Source organism: Macaca mulatta, chromosome 8 (assembly GCF_049350105.2).
Source record: "Macaca mulatta isolate MMU2019108-1 chromosome 8, T2T-MMU8v2.0, whole genome shotgun sequence".
NCBI lineage: Eukaryota > Metazoa > Chordata > Mammalia > Primates > Cercopithecidae > Macaca > Macaca mulatta.
Window position 1 is genome coordinate 12,498,214 of NC_133413.1, and position 25,236 is coordinate 12,523,449.

General features: G+C 42.0%; 1 long non-coding RNA gene across 1 annotated transcript in view; it reads right to left on the bottom strand.

Annotated features, from left to right (window-relative positions):
* Window positions 1-14,400, bottom strand: part of LOC106999685 (uncharacterized) — a 40,816-nt gene extending 26,416 nt beyond the window's left edge. Inside the window, exon 1 of the long non-coding RNA XR_013397090.1 lies at window positions 14,309-14,400. This is a non-coding gene — a long non-coding RNA (uncharacterized LOC106999685). The remainder of the gene's footprint in view (window positions 1-14,308) is intronic.
* Window positions 14,401-25,236: the final 10,836 nt, after the last annotated feature.

The following is a 25,236-nucleotide window of genomic DNA, read 5'->3' on the forward strand; positions in this document are numbered from 1 at the left end:
CATGGTCTCAATGCTTGTGTCCCCCCAGAATTCATATGTGGAGACCTAATCCCCAGTGCACTAGTATTAAGAGGAGAGACCTTTAGGAGGTGATTAGGTCATGAGGGTGGAGCCCTCATGAACGGGATTAGTGCCCTTATAAAAAAGGCCTGAGGAAATTGTTTGCCCCTTGCATCATGCGAGATCACAACAGGAAAGTGCCATCTATAAAGCAAAGAGCAAGCCCTCATCAGACACTGTATCTGCTTGTACTGATCTTAGACTTTGCACAATCTAGTACTGTAAGAAATAACTTTCTGTTGTTTATTAAACGACTCAGTCTAAGGTATTTGGCCATGGCAGCCTGAATGGACTGTGACAGGCACTCATGTGCTAGGTGCTATTTGGGGCAATGAAGATTCAATACTAGATAAGACCCTTGCATAGAGCTGATTTGCTTGTGGTCGTAGATGGTAATGTTCGATACTCACTATTGGATTACTCACCACAGCTCCATACCCCGCACTGGCCCATCCTGGCCACAAGCTTTTCACTCACACTGTTCACAGTATTTTCTCATCATAGAATTCCCTTCACCAGCTAAAATCATACCCGATTTCCTAGTCCAGCTCAAATGCTACTTCTTCCTTATAGCTTTCTAGAATGTCTCAGACAAGGTTAATTTCCCTCTTTCCTACGTCACTTAACACTTCTGTGGCCATCGTGGCTCTATGCCATTTGGCCTTAGAGTTCAAGTTATTTACATGCCTAATCATCTTCAGCAATGTAAACTCCTAAAGAACCAGAAATGAGCCTGATTCCCCCTCTTCCTAGGGCTTCTCATGGAACCTTCCCCATATGACCCATTCAATGAATATCGGTTAAAATTAAGTTCAACCTATGAGGAGCCAGTGAGGGAGAAAGTGAGCAGGACATTGACCTTCGTCCCTTATTCCCAGCTTCCATATCCAAGAATATGACCCACCCTGTCTCCTAAAGTAAAATGAAATGGTGATGCATAATGAAAGGCTTCAGTCTAGCTGCCCTCCTACAAATCTAAATTATCACCAGCTCATGGATAAGCTAGTTGTTTTTCAGCCTTGGCATGTGGTCAGAATTGCACAGCTAGGAAGAAAGCATAATAAAACACTTCCAAGTTCTTTGAACTGGCAAAACTGTGTTTATACAATTACATGAAAACAAGCTAATGTGATGGCACTGCGGACATTTAATGATGTTGGGGTCAGGAAATTACAGTTCCCTGGTTCTATGTTTTACTGCAGAGTGGTTTGCATCTCATCAGAAAAGAATCTCACTTTGGAGTTAGCCCTTCATGCACGGGGCTTGCTACAAATAAGGGGCTGGGGAAATAAATTCTTAAGTGAATTTTATTTCTTCCTGAGAGGTGAATATGATAAATGGATTTAGCTTCTGGGATGCACCAGAAAATTCCTCTACTGATGTGCAGGTGGCAGCAATGTGGAGAATAATAAAAGATACCTTCTGTGCCTTTTGTATGTGTGTCCAGGATTTTTTTCAACCACTTCTTCTGTGGAGCCCCACGGACCTTGCCAAGACCTCCTGGACATGGGCCAGAGATGAGCTAATGCAGTACTAGAAAGAGCACTGAACTCGCAATTGGAAGACCTAATTAAAGACTCAGGCACTGAGCAGTCAGGGGATCTTGGGCATCTTGCTGGACTTCTTTAAATCTTAGATTGTTCATCTGTATGCTCAATAATGGTTAAGGTCCCTTCCATAGTTTTGAGCTGAATCTATGTCAGTTGGTTTGACTGTTGTCCCACATCTACAAAATTACTGCAGCTGACCCATCAACATTAGTGTTATTCTTCTAATTACACCAATTCATACACATGTTCTGACCTGGCTCTTTTTGTGACTAATGCTGCATCTTTCAAACGGTGGCCTGGGGTAATGCGATTTGGCTGGGACTGTGACACTGTGTCCATACATGGTATTAGGGGCACAGCTTCCAGGATTGCTATTATCTCCCTAGCAGCATATTCGAATACATAGTTCATTCATGTGATCATCGGCCTTCAAGGATTTTATCACAGTATTATTTTTAAACTCAAACGAACTAAATGTTCAAGTATTTAAGCTGAGAGGTTGGTTGAGGGATACATTTTCTGTGCAGGGGTGATCACTTGTAAAAATAAGGAGATTTGACACAATTATAGGAAAATGGTAAATCTGCCTTCAGAAATGTTTACCCCTTGGGCATCTCTAAAATGCTCTTCTTGGAATCCATGTCTTTGAAACATGGACCAACGAGACTATGAAGTGCAGCATTCCTGAGACCAAACTGCCCAGATGGAATCCAAAACAGATTTGCAATGCATTGGGAAGACTGTAGCTGGGAGTGGCACTGCATGCCTATAACCTCAGCTACTTGGGAGGCTGAGGTAGGAGGATCGCTTGAGCCCAGGAGTTCAAGAACAGCCTGGGCAACATAGCAAGATCTTGTCTCATAAAAAAAAAAAAAAAAAGGATTATAAGATACAGATGCTAAGAGGGATTGTGTCAGTAAACCTACTTTATTTTTGACATCTAGTGCTATAGATGCTTTCAAACGCTATCCCTTTAAAGGTTGCTTTTTTGGAGTCACAGGTCACAGCACACTGAGGTCGCAGCAGTGGAAGGTGGAGCGCTGTGGAAAGCAATTAGCAATATCTATTGAAAGTCATTAATGCATCCAAATCTCTTCATCAAGTAACTCTACTCTCAGAAATCTATCCCAACATTATAAAGAGATGGTCAAAAATGTATGTATAAGAGATGTTTCCAACAAAAATTAAAAGCAACAGGAAAATGATTCAGTACAGTATGTGATAGAAAATGTCACTAAAATGATGCTCCTGAAGACTGTTCTAATAAGATACAGAAATTTGTATGCAGTCTTAGTAAAGAAATGAGGTTGTGAGTTTTATGTACAATATTTTTCAACACACATGAAGATAAATGCAAGACAAAAAGTTAACAGAGGGGCCAGGCACAGTGGCTGACACCTGTAATCCCAGCACTTTGGGAGGTGAAGGTGGGAGGATTGCTTGAGCCCAGGAGTTCGAGACCACCTTGGGCAACATGGCAAAAACCTGTCTCTACAAAAAATAAAAAAGTTAGCCAGGTATGCTGGTGCACATCTGTAGTCCCAGCTACTCTGGAGGCCGTGGTGGGAAGATCCCTTGAACCCGGGAGGTGGAGTGCTGAGATCGGGCCACTGCACTCCAGACTAGGTGATGGAGTGAGACCCTGTCTCAGAAAAATAAGGCTGGGTGCAGTGACTCATGCTTGTAATCCCAGCATTTTGGAAGGCTGAGGTGGGCAGATCACTTGAGGTCAGGAGTTTGAGACCAGCCTGGCCAACATGGTGATACCCCATTTCTACTTAAAATACAAAAATTAGATGGGCTTTGGTGGCATGTGCCATAGTCCCAGCTAGTCAGGGGGCTGAGGCAAGAGAATCACTTGAATTTGGGAAGTGGAGGTTGCAGTGAGTAGAGATCATGCCACTGCACTCCAGCCTGGGTGACAAAGCAAGACTTCACCTCAATAAAAATAAAATAAAATAAAATAAAATAAAATAAAATAAGGTAAAAAGCTAACAGAGATTACTTTAGATTTGGGAGGATGCGTGATTTTTCCCTTCTCCTTAATACTTCACTCCGTTTCACAAATACCCACAATAAGCTTTACCTTAAAGTTTTTATAATAATAAATTTGTAAAATTATAGAAGTCATTTAAGAAAAACAGCTGCTGTTCATCCTTTAATTACTTGTTCCTTATTTGAGATTGCCTTGTCTCTCAGTTCATCACCTGCTTCTTCTCTCCCTGCAGAACATCAAAGCCACAGAATTGACTTCTGCTGGTGATGACTGCAAATCTCACAGCCCATAAAGCCAGGTTTAATGGAAAATCCCAAGATGGTGAGGACAACAGCCTATTTATTTTCAAATGATTATTTAAAGATAACAGAAAGAAACACTGCAAGATGGGCATTCATGGATAACTCTGGCTCTGAATCCCTGAGCAAAGTCAAGGACCAGAGAGAGCAGACCAGTGCCAGCACAACTTGATCCTACAGGAAGGCAAGGATGGTTTCACACTTTTTTGAAACAGGCTTTTCTGTGGGAGCTCCAAACTCTTGGAAGATTCCAATGTTTCCCTCCTAAATTAACCCATCCTAAAATAGTCAAGGTGGAGCCAAGGAAAATCAGAGAGCAGACTTTAAGCTTTGGATTTTGGGGCCACATCCAGAATATGAGCTTTTTCCACAAGTTTGTCTTGAGGGGTAACAGCGAGTGTGCTTTGAAGTGATATTTCCCAGGGTAGTTACATCTCTCAGTAATGAAGTTATTGGCAGTGTTACTTTCCTTTTGATGCTTTTCTGTATTTTCTAATCTGAGTGAGTTTGTGTTGCTTTTATAAGGAAAAGAATAATTTTTATTTTTAACATCATAATTGAGGGCAATATGTAAAAAAGGTGCATAGGAAAGAAGACTCAGAAGGTGGTGAAGTAAGATTTTATATATATACTTACTTATAATAAATTATATATATAATACTTTCTTTGCATTTCCTAATTGCTTTTTAATGGAACTACATTCCATTTCCCATCAGAAAAATACACATTTATTTAAATGTAACTGAGTCCTAAAGTTCCAAATGAACTCTAGAGAAATGTTTATTTTCACTGATGGATATTCTTTTATTTCTGGGGTAGGAGGAGGAATTCATTGGCTCCAGATCATTAGACATCCACATAACTCAAGCTGGATGCTGTCTTAAGAATTTACTGAGCACTTTACCTAGGACTGCACTAGTCTATTTGTTTCACTCATTTATTCGTGCAACATACATTTTGTATATTCTATGCTTAAAAAAAAATTGAGATGGAGTCTTGCTCTGTTACCCAGGCTGGAATACAGTGGCATGATCATAGCTGACTACAGCCTCAAACTCCTGAGCTTAAGCCATGCTCCTGCCTCAGCCTCCCAAGTAGCTGGGACTACAGGTGTGCTCCATCACACCTGGCTAATTTTTTATTTTACTTTATTTATTTCATTTATTTATGTTCTGAAGAGAAGGGGGCCTCACTATGTTGCCCAGGCTGGTCTCAACCTCCAGGCTTCAAGTATCTTCCCACTTCGTCCTCCCAAAGTGCTGGGATTATAGGTATGGGCCACTGCACTCAGTCATAATAGTCTTTACTTTAAGTGTATTGATAAATACGTTTGTCTGTATGCTGAAGGAACTTTCTGTCTTGCTGAGAATATAGACTAATTAATCAACAATTATAGTTCAGCAGTGGTTCTTAAATTTAAGCATACATCAGGCCAGGCACAGCAGCTCACGTCTGTAATCCCAGCACTTTCAGAGAGTGAGGTGGGTGGATCACTTGAGGTCAGGAGTTCGAGACCAGCCTGGCCAATATGGCGAAACCCCGCTTCTACTAAAAATACAAAAGTTAGCCGGACATGGTGACATGCGCCTGTAGTCCCAGCTACTTGGGAGGCTGAGGCAGGAGAATTGCTTGAACTGGGGAGGCAGAGGTTGCAGTGAGCCAAGATTGTGCCACTGCACTCCAGCCTGGGCGACAGAGGGAGGCTCCGTCTAAAAAAAAAAAATTACGTATTTACGTATGCATGAGAATCATCAGGAGGGCTTTTTAAATCACAGATTGGGGGGCTATACCCCAGAGTTACTGACTCAGTCTTCAGCCAGTCTGGGAATCCCAGGAAATGCTGCTATGGCTGGCCTAGGGCTCACACTTGGAGAACCACTGCAATATTAGTGCTTGAAAGAGAGGTATATAGGGTGCAGTGCGACCACCTCCAATGGTGTATTAGTGTTGAAAGCTGTGAAAGTGGAAATGAGATGGCAGAGAGCATGGGCCCACAAGGCAGAATTTGCAATCAGCCCCTTAGAATCCTGGAAGCCTTAGTTACTAGGTAGCTCTTCTCTTTCAGGGCCTGGCAACAGCTATTACCTCCTTCCCTGCTACTCTCTGGGACAGAATTCCGCCAACTCCATTTCTCTCCTGCGTCCTCTCAAGAATCTCTTTAAACTCCAAAGAAATCAGAAGGGGTTCTACATCCTCTGAAGAGGTTAGACTGCAGGCTGTAGGTGGCTAGGAACTGGCCTCAAAACCAAAAGGACCCCACATCATTAAAACAGTTCTGATGCCATTAGACATACAAGGAACATAACCTCACCACTCTTGAGTCAGGCACCAAACCACAAGGCCCTTCAAGAAGGAGGCTTCACTAATAATAGCATCATTGGCCCTGGCAGAGACTCTTCCAAATGCTTGTGTAGGTGGAGATGGGAGGGAAGAAAAGGGCCCACATCCCCGCGGCTGAAAATGCCTGTAAAGTTGACTGTGTGGGATAGATCCTTTGCTGTAGCTGCAGCGACCCCCATTTAGTGACTCTGTGAGTACCTAATGTAACCAGTGGTTTTTCCTAAGTCTGTGTAATCATAAAATGTTGTAAAGCGTTGCTATATTATTTAGTAAGGCCACATATAAAATACCTTCTGGATGAAGGTCAACTAGATGATTACAGTGTTCCCTGAGTGGACTTTCAGCTGTCAAACAGAAGTGCCATGAGCTTTAATTTCTCCAACTGTGAACCTTGTATTTTGTCAGCTGGGTAGATTTAAATGTACCAGGAGAGCTAGTCCTTTAAAGTGACCCACAGAATAGATAATCTTGCAGTAGTAGACTCATTCTCTAGTTTGTATTTAATATCAACTTGGAGTTTTATGTATTGCATGCGAGGGGTTATATCTGCAATTTTTAATAAGTCTATAAAGGCGAGAGTCAGTACACCACAATATTGTATTTCTTTCTTGAACAAATGTGTGTGTGTAAGGAATAAATGTGAGAATAAAAATAGCATATAGAGAGGCCAGGTGCGGTGGCTCACACCTATAATCCCAGCACTTAGGGAGGCCGAGGCGTGTGGATCACCCTCTGAGGTCAGGAGTTCAAGACCAGCCTGGCCAACATAGTGAAACCCCATCTCTACCAAAAATACAAAAAATTAGCTGGGCATGGTGATGGGCACCTGTAATCCCAGCTACTCAGGAGGCTGAGACAGGAGAATCGCTTGAACCTGGGAAGCAGAGGTTGCAGTGAGCCGAAATAGTGCCATTGCACTCCAGCCTGGGCAACAAGAGCAAAACTCCATTAAAAAAAAAAAAAAAAGAAAGGCATATAGAGAAGAAATTTGGGGTAAAATTCTTCGCAGGTTTCTCTTTTAATCTAGTACATTTTGCTCGTCACTTACTTCCTTCCCTTTCTTGTCTTGCAGTTGATCTCATTTTTCTTCCTCTGTATCTGAGGAATGGCCTATCCAGGGACTGGCAAAAGGAGAAAAACAAGATGTAGAGGAATGAGACCGAGAATATCCCAGTGTCAACAGTTCCCCCAAAGTGCTTCATTTTGGCTCCAGGTAAGTTATAATCAACTGAAGCTCTCTTTGGTACATTAATTCAGGGTGTCAGGTGTCAAAATCTATATTTCAAAGTGCTTTCCTTGCATGTAAGAATACACTGGGCCAGGCACGGTGGCTCACGCCTGTAATCCCAGCAATTTGAGAGGCCAAGACGGGCAGATCACCTGAGGTCAGGAGTTTGAGAACAGCCTGGCCAACATGGTGAAACCCTGTCTCTACTAAAAATACAAAAATTAGCTGGGTGTGGTGGTGAGTGCCTGTAATCCCAGCTACTCAGGAGACTGAGGCAGGAGAATCGCTTGAACCTGGGCGGCGGAGGTTGGCAGTGAGCCAAGATCGTGCCACTGCACTCCAGCCTGGGCGACAGAGAGAGACTCCATGTCTAAAAAACAAAAACAAAAACGAAACAAAACAAAAAAACACTAGTCTGGCAGGACTTGAGTTCATGTTTTCTTTCCTTTTTTGAGACAGGGTCTCGCTTTGTTGCCCAGGCTGGAATACAGTGGCATGATCTTGGCTCACTGCAACCTCTACCGCCTGGGCTCAAGCAATTCTCCTGCCTCAACCTCCCAAGCAGCTGGGAGTACAAATGCACACCACCACGCCCAGCTAATTTTTGTATTTTTAGTAGAGCCAGGGTTTCACCATATTGGCGAGGCTGGTCTTGAACTCCCGGCCTCAAGTGATCCACCTGCCTCGGCCTCCCAAAGTGTTAGGATTACAGGCATGAGCCACCGCACCCAGCTGAGTTCATGTTTTCTGTGTGCAATGCAATGATGAGGTGGAAACTGTTATACCCAGTTTACAGATAGGAAAACACAGATGATAAAAATAGAAATATTTGTTTTTTTTTTTTTTTTTAAATGGCCATTTAGTTTTTAAATAGCAAAGATGTCCTGGGAAATATGCTTGACTACATGTGGGAAAAAAGTTAGATTTTTCTTCTTAGCACATACCTAAGTAAATTCCAGAAGAGAATAAGGAGATTAACTGTAAACATCGAAAATACAAAACTACTAGATGAATAGAATGAATATTTACCTAATTTCAAATATAGTAGAATTTTCTAACAAAAGCCATGAAAAAAATTACTTCTTTTGATAATATGCATCTTTTAAAAGTTCCATTTAACAGTACTGAAAACAAAATATAAATGTGGAAAATAAGTTTAAAGAAATATTTGCAACATACATGAATAGAGAGATGGTGTACTATAAAAAGAAATTTTAAAAATTAGGGCCAGATGCAGTGGTTCACGCCTGTAATCCCAGCACTTTGGGAGGCCAAGGTGGGTGGATTATTTGAGGTCAGGAGTTAGAGACCAGCCTGGCCAACATGGTGAAATCCTGTCTCTACTAAATATACAAAAATTAGCCTGGTGTCATGGTGCATGCCTGTAGCCCCAGCTACTTGGGAAGCTGAGGCACGAGAATAGCTTGAACCGGGGAGGTGGAGGTTGCAGTGAGCCGAGGTCGAGACATTGCACTCCAGCCTGGGCAACAAGAGCTATACTCTGTCTCAAATTAAAAAATAATAAGGCCGGGCGCGGTGGCTCAAGCCTGTAATCCCAGCACTTTGGGAGGCCGAGACGGGCGGATCACGAGGTCAGGAGATTGAGACCATCCTGGCTAACACAATGAAACCCCGTCTCCACTAAAAATACAAAAAACTAGCCGGGCGAGGTGGCGGGCGCCTGTAGTCCCAGCTACTCGGAGGCTGAGGCGGGAGAATGGCGTGAACCCGGGAGGCGGAGCTTGCAGTGAGCCGAGATCGCGCCACTGCACTCCAGCCTGGGCGACAGAGCGAGACTCCGCCTCAAAAAAAAAAAAAAAAAAATAATAATAATAATAAAAAAAATTAAACTAAACAATCACCACCCGAAAGGGAGCATGGGGAAGTAACCAAGTATTTCTGAACAGAAGAATTTGACTTTATATCCTCAGGTTAAAGACAAAAACTGTAAGTAATTATTGTAGCTAGTAGGTTTGTAGGTTTGTTTTTACAGTGTTATGTGTTAGCAGTTCTGAAACTATGTATATTCTAGGATTGACAAAGTAATGGAATCCAGGGTTTTGTACTATCAAAGAATGGAATTACAAATACATGAAGGGAGAAAGCTACAAAGCATCTTGTAGTGTTGGATTGGAATTGGAGGTATCAGTCTAAATACATAGCTTTAAATATGTAGTTATAGAAATCAATATGAATCTCAGGACACAGACAAATACCTGGCTCTGTTTGCTGAGAGTGTCTAAAAGCAATGACATTTGGTAGCAGTGAGCACATTTAGTGCCCAGGCATGGTTTTTAAACACCACCCTCCACTGAAAGGAACCAGAGCTCCTTGGAGAGTTGGCTGATTCCAAAAATGAAACATTTTGCTGTGCAAGTAAGTAAAGAAATGCTCAAAGAATAATAGGGACATGTCACAAAGACATAGGAACCAGGTCCAAGAGGCTCCCACTGACCAACTCTGGAACAATTTGAGCATCAAAATAAAAGCGCAGCAGATTATCATTCATCGAATAAAATTACAATCCATGAGTATCTACATTGATATAAATGAATGAATAAATACATAAATAAATAGATGGAGAGAATAAAAAGTGCTTCCTTACAGCAGGATTCAAACTAATAAACAAGGAATGTTGGAATGAGAGAACTGCCTTTCGATACCATCATAATAATAACTGATGCAGCAAGAATCATCAAAGGATGGTAAAAACAGCAAGTAAAATGTTATTTTAGTTTTGAGACAAGGTCTCGCTCTGTCACCCAAGCTGGAGTGCAGTGGTGCAATCTTGGCTCACTGCAGCCTCAACCTCCTAGGCTCAAGCAATCCTCCTACCTCAGCCTCCCGAGTAGCTGAGACTACAGGCACACACCACCACAACCAGCTAATTTTTTTATTTTTTTTGTAGAGACAGGGTTTTGCCATGGCGCCCAGGCTGGTCTTGAACTCCTGGGCTCAAGAGATCTGCCTGCCTTGGCCTCCCAAAGTGCTGGGATTACAGGTGTGAGCCACCATGCCCAGCCACAAGTACAATTTTAAGGATTTAACAGGATATTTATATAGTATCTAGTTGCTCCCTGTTAGATAGCTTTTAATTTCAAAGGGTAAAATGGCAACTTTTACAGTAGAACATGTTGGTAGGAATGACCTTAATCAAATGATGAGAGTTAACAATATCAGTAGTGTGTCAGAACCACAGCACGTGCCTCCTGCACTAAGAAAAACACTGCATCACTTCTGCAATATTCCAGCCAAGATGCATAACATGAACCTAATCAAGAGGAAACACCAAAAAACTCAAAACTCTTTTATAACATAATTGACCCTTACTCTTCAAAAGTGTCAAAGCCAGACAAGAAAGACTGAAGAACTACTCGGATTAAAGGATACCAAGGGTACAAATGTCATAAGTTTTCTTGGATTAGATCCTGGACCAGAATCTTTTATTTTGCTAAAAGAGCAATGGTGAGCCAATTAGTGAAATTAAACAAATTCTGTGTAGATTAAATTCTACTATAATCTCAATGTTAACTTTCTGATTTTGATAAATCAAATCTGGGGGTATATGTAAGACTGGTCTTGTTTTTAGAGAATACACACAGAAGTATTTATTTCTTTATTTTGACTCAGGGTCTTGCTCTGTCTCCAGGCTGGAGTGCACCTCGTAGCTCGATGTGTGATCATGGCTCACTGCAGCCTCAAACTCCTGGGCTCAAGGGATCCTCTCACCTCAGCCTCCTGAGTATCTGGGACTACAGGTGTGCACCATCACACCTCAGCTAATTAAAAAAATTTTTTTTTTGGTAGAGATGGGGTTTTGCTATGTTGCCCAGGCTGTTCTCAAATTCCTGGCCCCACGCAATCCTCCCTCCTTGGCTTCCCAGAGTATTGGGATTGTAGACATGAGCCACTCTGCCCAGCCACATGGAAGTATTTAAAGGGAAGCGGGCATGAGGTTGGCAATTTGCCATCAGATAGTTCAAAAAAAGTAATGTATGTAGGAGAGAGAGAGAAAGCTAGAGAGATATGAAGCAAATATGACAATGTTTGTATTTGGGGAATCTGGGTAAGACTGTATTGGAATTCTTTGTTCTATTCTTGCAATCTTTCTATAAGCCTGAAATTATTTCAAAGTAAATGATAGAGACAGTGAGAATTTTTTTAAAAAGTCTCTCCACAAACACACACAGAGGCATACACATGCAAAAACATGACTGAAGGAAATTGAGCAAAAGTGTTTATAAGATTTATATCTGGATGGTGAGATTACATAGTAATAAAAACATTACATTTGAAATTAATCTTTATGTTTTTACATACTACACATGCTCAATCATGTGTATTTATTTTAAAAATATCCATTTATTTAAATTTTAAAAAGCTCCAGCAGGGCCTGTGGCTCTTGCTCTGCCTGTCACGAAAGGCACCTTTGTGATGACGGTTGTCTGTCTTTGTTGCTGCTTGTCTATGCATGGACACACCCAACTGGGCTCCACCAGCAGCTGTGGTGGTGGCAGAATAGTTCTGAGTATGACCATGACAGCAAGACAGCTGTCGTCTCATATGACTGAGAGTGTCACATGCTTTTCCCCTGAGGGGCTGAGTAGACCGTACACCAGAAGGAATTCTAAAAACAGCAGTGTGCATCCTTTTTGCTGCGGAAGCACCCTGTCACTTTCTTGTGTCCCAAGCATTCCAGAGTGAGAAACTCGGAGTGTGTCTGCATCGTTAAAATGTCCTTGGATTTTTTTTTTTTTTTTGAGACAGTTTCACTCTTGTCACCTAGGCTGGAGTACAGTGGCTGAATCTCGGTTCACTGCAACCTCCGCCCCCTGGGTTCAAACAATTCTTCTGCCTCAGCCTCCTGAGTAGTTGGGATTACAGGTGCCCACCACCATGCCCAGCTAATTTTTTGTGTGTTTTTAGTAGAGACAGGGTTTCGCCATGTTGGCGAGGCTGGTCTCGAACTCTTGACCTCAGGTGATCTACCCGCCTCAGCCTCCCAAAGTGCTGGGATTACAGGCATGAGCCACCATGCCTGGCCTGATTTGTAGAAAATTATTATTTATTACAGATTTATAGCACATGCCCTGTTAATTGTTGTGCCTTGAAAAAGTGTTATTTTCCCTGTAGTTGTAGTTTTTAAAATAATTTTTTCAACAGCACATCTTATAGTATTGGGTAGAAATAACAGAAAATCAATACATACGAGTCTGATTGGCTCATGAAAATATAATAAGTGAGTCAAAAAGGTAAGTGGCTGGAGGGAGCAGAAAGCACTGCAGTTCTGGGCCTTAAAGTATAGATGATGCGATGAGTTCGACAGCTTCTTTGACCAATTTATTTCACAGCTTTCTAATTTCTGCCAGTTAGAAGTGACATAGGTGGGTCACTGAATATTCATTCCTCTGACCTCAGGCCAGGTGACTCTTAATGTCAGGATGTCAGAGGATAGGTTGCAACCCAACTTTCTTCAAAACTTCTAGAAAAGTCTTTCACAATTTTATGTAAGCAGACCTCCTGAATTTTTTATCAATCAAAATCCAGACCTAATTGATGAAGCTCTTTAAATCATAAAGCTGAGTCTTTTATTTACTTTGTGGTTTCAGAGAAAGTCACATGTCTAGTTGTTCTAGATTGTTCTACTTTCCTTCTGTTGCTATGAGAGATCATTTCCTCTATTTATTCTCAAAGGCTGCCACCATCCAAAACATGGAGAAAAACCCTTCGCCTCTCATTAGAGGAATGAGACTTGGAGTCTCTATTAACCCAATTTCTGAGCAACCTCTGTTGGACTCAGACAATTTAAGATATACTCATGTTAAATGGCATGCTCTTCGGGAAACCCACCTGACTTTCTGATATTTACAAAATATTTAAAGAAAGAGAATAAAAAGCCTTTAGAGCAAAACCCTGGAAATATATAATTTACTTCCCAAATATTCAAAAGAGAACGTATGAGAGTGAAAAGCTTTTTGTTCTGGATTAAAATCAGGCAATGTGTTTAGTTACTTTCCAGAAAATAAATTTAATTCAGGATGTGAAATTAAATATACAAATATAACAAGATTGGTGAATGGCTTTAAGGTCTTAAAATTCAAGTGTGTCTCGGTTGTTTACATTGTAATGATTTCTGTATTAATGGTATTAATAATTTCATCACCTTTTCGTAATAGTAATATCTAACACGTATAGTTATTTAAGGTGACTTATACGTAGGGATTCCTTTAACCCTTCCAGTAGCCTTACTAAGTAGGTACAATTATATCTTTTTTACAGATGAAGAGACAGGCACCAAGAATGGATTGCCCAAGTCTACACAGCTAATACATGGCAAAGTACACATTTAAGTCCTAAATCCTGAATACAGAGTCCACGTTTTTAGCTGCTACATTTGACTTTGTCCGAGTTATTATCAGAAGCAAACTGTAACGCCAAACTTTCCTCTTTTGCCTCCCAGCACAATTTATGGGCGGTCTCTCCTCACCCAGGAGTGTTGGGTAAATGTTTAACAACCAACCCTCCTAAGAACTAATTTATAGCATTTGCCGATTTCCATGGTGTAAATATTCCTCCATGGCCAATTTCAAGTTACCGACTTGGTGTCACTGACCATGAGGTTGAGAAAAGACGGACTAAAAATTTAGCAACTGGCTCTCAAGAGCCAGCCCTATCAGACAGTTCACTTTCTGGGTGTAATTTTAAGGATAAAACCGAGGCAAGGGTAAAATTTAGCAATTGGCTCTCAAGAGCCAGCCCTATCAGACAGTTCACTTTCTGGGTGTAATTTTAAGGATAAAACCGAGGCAAGGGTGAAATGAAGGTCTTGGGTTACCGTTTCAACGGCGTCTGGCTCCAAGCCGTCCTCCAGACAAGTTTCTGAGGTTACGGAAGTCTCTTAGGGGAGAACCAGGATGTGGGTTTGCCTTGCGCTCCTGGGAGTTTGGCATTCTCCTGCGCCACCTGGTGGCTGTAACTGACCATTGCTGTTTTCCCTGCCGCTGTCTTGAATTCAGGCTTCAGGGTTCTTCTTTGCCCAGGGGCAAGTTCAGTTACTAATTAGGCTTCTGGTGGGTAATCGGGCTTTTTAATGGACAGTCTCCTTCACTGAGACCTTTAAGATGAATTCCCAGGCAACGGGCCAAAGGGCACTTGAGTGACAAATCAGCAGCCTTGTTGTCCTCGCTGAAAACACCACCACAACTTCACAGCACCCCCAGGCTTGGTTCATAAACGCCAGAACATCCGGTGTCCCCGCAGATGTCCCAAAGTTCTTGTCACCGTTTTCTAGGAGGCTTAGAGGGTCCCCAGCAAATAGGTCTTCAAGTCTTCCACGTTGATATTCCATAGTTCCAGAAGCTCAAGGCATAATCCCCTCTGCCATCGCATAATCCTGCCCTTTCTATCACTGCATAATTTAAAGATTATATATAGATATATAAATTATCTACCTATATAGATTATATATACATATATAGATTACATATATAGAGAGATGGTAGATAGATGGGTGATGGTCCGATCGAAATGGTTTGGAGGTTACCTTTTGGTTGTGGTGATCCATACCGCCAATCTGCTCCTTAGTGTATTAGTGACTGAGCACTAATCCTATATTTGGGAGGTCCTCAAACGTTCTTCCCTTCTTTATTTTATTTTATTTTATTTTATTTTATTTTATTTTATTTTTTGTAGAGACAGGGTTTCACCATGTTGCCCAGGCTGGTCTTGAACTCCTCAACTCAAGCAATCCTCCTACCTCGGCCTCCCAAAGTGCTGGGATTACGGCGTGAGCCACTGCACCTGGCCACCTTCTTCATTTCTGTATCTTCTACTTACTATGAATTTATTCATATAACAAGTATCTATTGAGCACAGCTATGTGCTAGTCACGTGGCTAGGATGTGGCCACAACGATGAATTAGACATAGATCCAGCCCCTGCGCTTGAGGGGCTGCCATGGTGTGGTGGAAACTAGGGAATACATTTGGAAGCCTTAGACAAAGCAGAATGCTGTGGGTGTGATGATGAGGGGCTACTGCACTCCAGCCTGGGACAGAGTGAGACCCTGTCCAAACAAACAAACAAACAAACAACAACAACAAAGCACATTCGTTGCTATAAATTACTTCAACAAACAGTTTCACATGTCCCTCTTCCTAAAGATTCCTTTTCAGCTGATTCGAGACAGAGCCTAGGAATCTTCATGTTAAACGTATTAAATAAACACTCAGATAATATTTGATGCAGGTGGTCTAGGAAAGCCATTTTGAAAAGCATCGACCTAGAGAGGTGGGTTGCTCCCAAATCCCCCTAGCGTCTTGCCTAAACAGCGCTTCTGTCAGCAGCCTGGATGCTAAGCAAGCACCTGCAGTCCTGGAGTTCTGAGTGAGTGGTTTTTAAACTGGGGCCTGCATCCCCCTGAGGTTACCAAGAAACTTTCCAAGGGTTTCTTGCCAGGTGGTTTTCAGGGCATTCGTTTATTGACCCTCAGTTTCCCTTTGTACTATTTCGTGAAATCCATCCACAGAGGCGCTGCGGGGCCACCAGGGAGGATCTTCTCCCCACCTGCTCTTTTGTCCTCCCACTCTCAGCCTCAAGCTCCTGGGCTCAGGCGATGCTCCTGCCTCAATGATTCTTCCACATTTTTGAATATTTGAGATCATAGACTCCATGGATTTGTAACATTAGGTCTCAAACTAACACAGCTTGAGATTCATCTGGGAAACAGGATGAAATCGGAGCGGGGTAGACAGTGGGGAAGCAGGCTTTCTAGGACAGCGGAGAGTGGCAGGCGGAGCTGTCATTCAGGGCCATCTAGGCACAGCCTCTGCTTTCTACCTGGAAATGGAGGTGGCCTCGTAGATTGTGAGGCAGGTTCAGGAACAAGGAGAGGCCGATGCTTTCCAATACTTCCTCGAATGGAAGCGCATGGATTACCAGTGTATATTATTCCAGATTGGCAATGCCCGCCTGAGTCTAAAAGGGTTGTTGCACTACAAGGGTTTAGCTGTTTTCTCAACGTTGACGAGGCCTTACCTGGACAGAGAATGACACCAGCCCCTTGAATACTACAGGCAAGGCAGGGGCCAGGACAAACCTCTCCAGGTCTCTCACTCACTCTCTCTGGGAGCCTCCTTGTTTCTGTTAATTTCCCTCTTTTCACCTAATTGGGAAATATAGCAGGTGTATGGGAATGTGTGTTTCTGAGGGGGAATGTCATTTCTCACTGATCTACAACCCATCTTAAACACTGCAGCATTACATCATGAACAATTTCCTTGGTCAAAACACAACAACAACAACAACAACTCAGTCTAATGAATACACAAGATTCTACTACATGGCCATGTCATACTTTATTCTTCTAGAACGCAGTATTTTTTATATATATATATAAATATATATGAATATATAAGTATATTAAAATATATATGAATATATAAATATATATGAATATAAATATATATATGAATATATAAATATATATAATATAAATAATCAGGTTTCTAAATTTTTATGGTTATATACAAAGTGCTCTATCTTTCAACATTTAGTAAGTTGCTGTACAAATCTTATTCATTCAAAGAGTATTTATTGATATTTACTACGTGTAAGTCACTGGTCTGGGTAATTTAGAGAGTCCAAAGATAAATCACAATTAGACGCTGCCCCAGAGGAGCTTATGACTTACAAGGGAATTAGTACTCTATGGATGGAAGTTATGCTTTATCTCATCTTGGTAAGGATCCTGTGAGACGGGCAAGGCGGTGCTACCATCTTCATTGCTTTTGTGTGGAGGAACAGGAAGTGCAGACATGTTATGACCCTTGCCTGAGGTCACAGACAGTCTTCAGCCTAGCCTCACACTTGACTGATAGCTTGGCTATGGTAATCCAGGTAAATTGTTAAAAATAAATACATTAGGAAAATGTAATGGGATAAACATTTATAAACTTGTGAAATCTTAAAGTTATGTTAAATTGGGTAATAGATATTCATAAAATGTCCGAGCCATTTATAAGTAAGTTAAAATACTGAAACATAAATTGCTGAACATAAATATGTAAGTTTGTTCTTGGATTTTTGAGTTTTATATAAAGACTAAATATATTTCGGTTTATTAATACACACAAAAATTATGTTTTGGGGAAATGTTTTTAAAATGATAAAATGGTTCACATCTACAAAATACTGAGATGTGACAGACACTAAAAAGCATCTTATTTCCTAGGTTTTCACTAGAAATTAAAGTTATTAAGAGTTAAAAATTCGAACAAATATATATAATTCTGCATATAGAGTATACCAAAAAGTACGATATGTTTTTAGTGAGAATTCTCCTTTTATGACCTTCTCTGGCTCTGTATTTTAGAATTTTAAACATGTGACTGAATTTTGATTCTGACACCTTTCACACACCTGCAATGATCTTCTAATTTACTTACCTTTCACCTCCTGTTGTCTTTTTTTTTTTCTTCTTGAGACAGAGTCTCACTCTGTTGCACAGGCTGAGTACAATGGCATGATCTTGGCTCACTGCAACCTCCACCACCCGGGTTCAGACGATTCTCCTGCCTCAGCCTCCCAAGTAGCTGGGATTACAGGTGTGCACCACCATGCCCAGCTAATTTTTGTTTTGCCATATTGGCCAGGCTGGTCTTGAGCTCCTGACCTCAGGTGATCCACCCACCTTGGCCTCCCAAAGTGCTGGGATTACAGGTGTGAGCCACTGCACCCAGCCCCTCCTATTGTCTTTATCAAAAACTATCTGGACCATTTGACCGCAGCTGGCTAATTTTTTATTTTTAGTGGAGATGGGGTTTCCCCATGTTTTCTAGGCTGGTCTTGAACTCTTGACCTCAAGTGATCCACCCACTCTGGCCTCCTAAAGTGCTGGGATTACGGGCGTGAGGCACCGTGCCCAGCCTCTTTCACTTTACTTTTATTTTAGCTCTCATTTTCCCCAAGTTTCCCCCAATCTGGCAAGTTTGGCCCAGCCATTTATGAGTGAGGCATACTTTTGAGCTGATTGTAGGTTGTATATCTCATGAGGTGTGTGTCTAGTGGTCTTTACTATAACAGGGTTGGGAAGTGACTGTGCTGCTTTATTGGGTGACCCTAAGTGTTAATATCCCCAGAGAAGGAAGCATGCCCCTGTTTCCTGTCGGGAGAGTGTAAGCTTGGGTGCGGGTGTGATGGACCCGGGCAGAGGAGGAGGCTGGGTGGAGAAAGGTAGGTAGACTCTCATGTACTCCTTGTATTTTTAGATCTGGCATCTCACTCTATTTTTGGAGAAATCTTGAGAATCATCTCTAAAGAAACGTGTGGCTGTTCTTGCGGGTTTCTTGATGACACTGAGTTATTAGGCTGGTGCAAAAGTAATTGCAGTTTTCACAATTTTAATGACAAAAATCGCAATTACTTTTTTTTTTTTTTTGAGATGGAGTTTCGGTCTGTCATCCAGGCTGGAGTGCAGTGGCGCCATCTCAGCTCACTGCAACCTCCACCGCCCGGGTTCAAGTGATTTTTGAGCCTCAGCCTTCCGAGTAGCTAGGGTTACAGGTGCCCACCACCACGACTGGCTAATTTTTGTATTTTTAGTAGAGGTGGGGTTTCGCCATGTTGGCCAGGCCGGTTTTGAATTCCTGACCCTTAAGTGATCCACCCACTTCGGCCTCCCAAAGTATTGGGATTACAGGTATGACCCACCACGCCCGGCCCGCAATTACATTTGCACCAACCTAATACTAATTTAGCCTGTCTGCATTGTTGCCCTTTTCTTTTCTCTCACGATCTTGTGGCTTTTAGTCCATGTGGACATCAGAGGCACAGCTGTTGGTTCTGTGATCATGTGTCAGGCAGATAAGAGTGATGGCTGAATTAATATTTATACTCTGAGCTACTGAAATTTCAGTCATGATATATAAGGGAGAAAAGAATCAATAAAATGAGCATATTATTGACAACTGCTCAAACACCTGTCAGTATAAGCTGTCAACAGCAATTATTTATAACAGATGATATTAAAAGTCTCATGGCATGAGAAAGATAAATCTGTTTAGAAATCTTTTTTTGGTGACAAAAAAAGTGTCAAGCACAGCAAATAAAAGTAGTCTGGCATCTTCTAGTTGTTGAAAGTAAAGTTTGAAATGACGCCACTGCTCATGGTTCAATGATTCTGAAAACCATAGGCCAGGAGAGCCGCAGTGCATCGTACGGTCCATCTGGTATCATTTCCTCTTTTTATGAGAAGGAGACTGAGGTTCAGAGTGGTATATAAATTGACTGTTCCTCATAATTAAATGTTACATACCCTTTTACAACATAGATGCTGTTTTTCTTTCTTTCTTTTTTTGTTGTTGTTTTAGACGGAGTCTTGCCCAGTCGCCCAGGCTGGTGTGCAATGGTGCGATCTTGGCTCATTGCAACCTCCGCCTCCCAGGTTCAAGCAATTCTCCTGCCTCAGCCTCCCGAGTAGCTAGAATTACAGGTGCCCACCACCACGCCCAACTAATTTTTTTTTTTTTTTGTAGTTTTAGTAGAAACAGGGTTTCACTATGTTGGCCAGGTTGGTCTCAAACTGCTGACGTAGTGATCCGCCCGCCTCGGCCTCCCAAAGTGCTGGGATTACAGGAATGAGCCACTGCGCCTGGCCAGCATAGGTACTTTTTAAAAGTTGGACATCTCTGCAGCAATTACAGTAGGTCTTTTGTGTTTCTCAGATCAGGCTTAGATTGTATGGTGTAATGTTAGGAATGAAATCTCTCTCCTTACATACTTGCTAAAACTTAGATTTCATTTGGTAGAAGACAGGGTTTTGCATTCCATGTTGGGAGATAAAGCTTCCAGAGCAAATTCCTGAGCTCTCATCATCTCCTTTGTTCCCCGGCATTCCTCTAACGAAAGCCCCTCAACAGGCTAGGTAGAGCTGGCTTCTTTGACTGGGTCTGCTATCTAGCCCCCACCTTGGGCAAACGGTCTAGAACCCGTGCCCACGCCTGCTCCAGAGTTCATGTGAGCTTGCAGTGTCCCTAAGACCCTGGCTCTTCGCCAAGCACATCTAATTCCCTTTGATTCTCCAATCTGACTCCCTCACGGAAGCTGTCTGTGAACTTCTGACCCACAGCGAGGACAGCAGGATGAGGCCCCTTGAAGAAGTTGAGTCCTCTGAGAAGATACCAAGACAGGATGAGATGTGCAGGAGATTTCCTGTGGGAATGCCTGTGAAGGGTGAAGGGGAGGAAGCAGGACCAGGTGAAGGAGTGTCAGACAGAGATGCAGGCTGACTTCTACAGGGGAGAGGAGGAAGGAGGGAGGGCGGGGGATGAGGAGTTCCAGGCAGCAGTGCAGCTCTGCGGGCATTGCAGCCAGGCTAGAAGGAAGCTCCTGAGCCGAGGGGCCCATAGAGGAGTTCCAGTCATGGAGGACTTGGCAGAGAGCAGCCCAGGGCCAGGAGCAGTGGCTGGGGGCTGTCAGTCAACTTGCTCCCTGCAGCAGGAGGCTGGGGCTGTGCGTTTCCATGGCTGCTGTGCTTCTGAGCCTTTCGCCATTTGCTACTTTCTCATCTTGCCTCGATGACTTGTTATTTAAGCTTGTGTGGGTAGTAATGATCATTATTAACGTTTATGGAGCATTTACTACATACCCAGTGCTGTGCTAAGTGCTTATTTGCTTAGGAGATACAAATGTCTCAGGCCTCAAACTCAAGCTTTAGAAATTATTTTTTATCCCTGATTTTACATTTTGGGCCCACTTTGCACTGGTGATAGGAATGCAGTCTTAGACACTTCAGGTGTTCTCCAGTTAATCCAGGAGTTCTCACCTCCCTCCTTCCTCCTCTGGTTGCATCTGAGTTCCAAGGGGGTTTAGTGCCAAGGAGTGGGTGAAGGGCCTGGCTCCTGGGGCTTGTGTGCCCACCCTGGCATCTTTTGCTGAATCCTCATTCTCACTGGCCTCCGATAGTCTGCGCCCGTTGGCACCTGGAAGATGTTCAAAGTTCATCTGCTTTCCTAGTGAAAGGCCCTCAGATAATCCTGCCTCCTCCTTTCTCCAGCTTGAGGACTCTCTGGGCTGCTGGCCTCTGACCACATCTGTGCCCATCTTGAGCCCACCTGTGCCAGGCTGCATCTGGAGCTGTCTCCTTAATGACTCCACACTGCCATTTAAGGTTTTTTTTTTTTGAGACGGAGTCTGGCTCTGCCGCCCAGGCTGGAGTGCAGTGGCCGGATCTCAGCTCACTGCAAGCTCCGCCTCCCGGGTTTACGCCATTCTCCTGCCTCAGCCTCCCGAGTAGCTGGGACTACAGGCGCCCGCCACCTCGCCTGGCTAGTTTTCTGTATTTTTTTAGTAGAGACGGGGTTTCACCGGATTAGCCAGGATGGTCTCGATCTCCTGAACTCGTGATCCGCCCGTCTCGGCCTCCCAAAGTGCTGGGATTACAGGCGTGAGCCACCGCGCCCGGCCTGCCATTTATGTTTGACCCTCATGACATCTCCTTCATTTAGGGGTGAGAGATGCTGGGTCCTGCTGCTTTCCCAGGGGGCCACCCAGGAAATAGGGCCCAGGCTCCTTCTATGTGCAGATTCTCAGCCTTCTCTGAGTGCTGTGTCCTTGCTTTGCCCAAATACCCCAGTCTCTGGTTCACTCAGCAGCATTTTCGTGTTTGCTTCCCTTCTGACACCAGTGGCTATTACAAAGTCAAAAGGGCTGGGCGTGGTGGCTCATGCCTGTAATCCCAGCACTTTGGGAGGCCAAGGTGGGCAGATCATTTGAGGACAAACATTTGGGACCAGCCTGGCCAACAGGGTGAAACCCTATCTCTACTAAAAACACAAAAATTAGCTGGGCATGGTGGCGTGCGCCTGTAGTCCCAGCTACTCGGGAGGCTGAGGCAGGAGAATTGCTCCAGCCTGGGTGACAGAGCGAGACTCCCTCTCTAAATAAATAAATAAATAAGTAGTTAAAAAAAAAAAAAAGATGTTGGTGAGGCTGCAGAGAAAAGGGAACTCTTCCACACTGTTGGTATGGATGGGGATGTAAATTAAATCAACCACTGTAGAAAGCAGTTTAGAGATTTCTCAGAGAACTTAAAATAGAACTACCATTTGACCCAGCAATCCCGTTACTGGGTATATACCCCCCAAAAATATAAATCATTCTATCAAAAAGACACATGTACTTGTATGTCCATCACTGTGCTATTTACAATAGCAAAGACATGAAATCAACTTAGGTGCCCATCAACAGTGGACTGGATTTTTTTTAAGCTTATAAGCAACAGAAATGTATTTTTAGTTCTTAAATAATTTCAACTTTTATTTTAGATTCAAGAGGTACATGTACAGGTTGGTTACCTAGGTATGTCGTGTGACACTGAGGTTTGGGATATGAATGATTCCATCACCCAGGTAATGAGTATAGTACCTAAAAGGTAAACCCCTGAGGCCCTCCTGCCCTCTCTCCTCTAGTGGTTCACAGTTCCCATATTTATGTCCATGAGTACCCAATGCTTAGCTCCCACTTATAAGTGAGAACATGTGGTATTTGGTTTTCTGTTTCTGTGTTAATTTGCTTGGAATAATGACCTCCAGCTGCATCCACATAGCTGCAAAGGTCATAATTTCATTCTGTTTTTATGGCTGTGTAGCATTTCATGTGTATATGTATCACCTTTTCTTTATCCAATCCACTGTTGATGGGCAAATAGATTGATTCTATGTCATTGCTATTGTGAATGATGCTTCAATGAACATATGAGTGCATGTGTCTTTTTGGAAGAATGATTTATTTTCCTTTGAAAATATACCCGGTAATGGGATTGCTGGGTTGAATGGTAGTTCTATTTCAAGTTTTTTGAGAAATCTCCAAACTGCTTTCCATAGTGGCTGAACTAATTTACATTCCCATCAACAGTGTATAAACATTCCCTTTTTTTCTGCAGCCTTGCCAACATCTGTTATTTTTTTCGCTTTTTAATAATTGCCATTCTAACTGGTATGAGATGGTATCTCATTGTGGTTTTGATTTGCCTTTCTCTGATGATTAATGATGTTGAGAATTTTTTCATGTTTGTCTTCTTTTGAGAAGTGTCTGTTCACGTCCTTTGCCCTTTGTTAATGAGGTTGGTTTTTGCTTGTTGAACTGTTTAAGTCCCTTGTAGATTCTAAATGTGAGATCTTTGTCAGATGCATCGTTTGCAAATATTTTCTCCCATTCTGTAGGTTGTCTGTGTACTCTGTTGATAGTTTCTTTTGCTGTGTAGCTCCTGTGTTTAATTAGGTCCCTCTTGTCAATTTTTTTGTTGCAATTGCTTTTGAGGACATATGGAGGACTGAGAAAACCAGAAGTTTTCTGAAATAAATTCTTCTCCAAGCTTGATGTCCAGAATGATGTTTCCTAGGTTTTCCCCTAGGAATTTTATAGTTTGAGGTCTTACATTTAAATCTTCAATCTGTCTTGAGTTAATTTTTTTGTGTGGGGAAAGATAAGGGGACCCGTTTCATTCTTCTTTATATGGCTAGCCAGTTATTCTGGCACCATTTATTAAATAGGGAGTCCCTTCCACATTGCTTATTTTTGTTGACTTTGTCAAAGATCAAATGGTTGTAGATGTGCAGCTTTATTTCTGGATTCTCTATTCTGTTTCATTGGTCTGTATGTCTGTTTTTATACCAGTACCATACTGTTTTCGTTATTGTGGCCTATAATATAGTATGAAGTTGGGTAATACGATGTCTCCACTTTTTTTGCTTACGCTTACTTTGGCTAATCAGGCTTTTTTTTTAAATTTTATTTATTTATTTTTTTTTTAGGGGGAGGCTCTATGAATTTTAAAATAGGTTTTTCTAATTTTATGAATAATGACATTGGTAATTTGATAGGAATAGTATTGAATCTGTAAATTGCTTTGGGCAGTATGGCCATTTTAATGATATTGATTCTTTCAATCCATGATCATAGAATGTTTTTCCATTTGTTTATGTCATCTATGATTTCTTTCAGCAGTATTTTGTAGTTCTCCTTGTAGAGATTTTTTACCTCGTTGGTTAGATGTATTCCTAGGTATTTTGGGTTTTTTTGGTGGCTACTATAAATGGGATTGTATTCTTGATTTGGCTCTCAGCTTGAATGTTACTGGTATATAGAAATGCTACTAAATTTTTGTACATTAATTTTGTATCCTGAGACTCTACTGAAGTTGTTTATTGGTTCTAGGAGCCTTTTGGTGGAGTCTTCAGGGTTTTCTAGGCATAGAATCATTAAATCTGTGAAGAGAGATAATTTGACTTCTTATTTGGATGCCTTTTATGTCTTTCTCTTGCCTAATTGCTCTGGATAGAATTTCCAGTACTATATTGAACAGGAGCAGTGAGAGTAGGCAACCCTGTCTTATACCTGTTCTTAAGAGGAATGCCTCCGGGGTTTGTCATAGATGGATGGCTCTTATTATTTTGAAGTATATTCCTTTGATACCCAGTTTGTGGAGGGTTTTTTTTTTTTTTTTTTTTTTTTTTAAATATCATGCCCTCTGCTTCTATCTGTTAAGCCAAGGGAATCATCTCTTCTGGAGTTGAAAACTCGGTCAGTAGCATTTTTCTAAAATCTATTACTCATACCAGAGCTTTGGCTTTTGCTAAGTGCTTTGTTTGTATTACCTCAATTCTTAGAAGTCTATAATACAGAAACAAAGGCACAGAAAGATTAACTGGCTTGCTAAATGCCACATAGCCTGTAAGTGTGGAGCTGGAATTTGAATGTACTTGA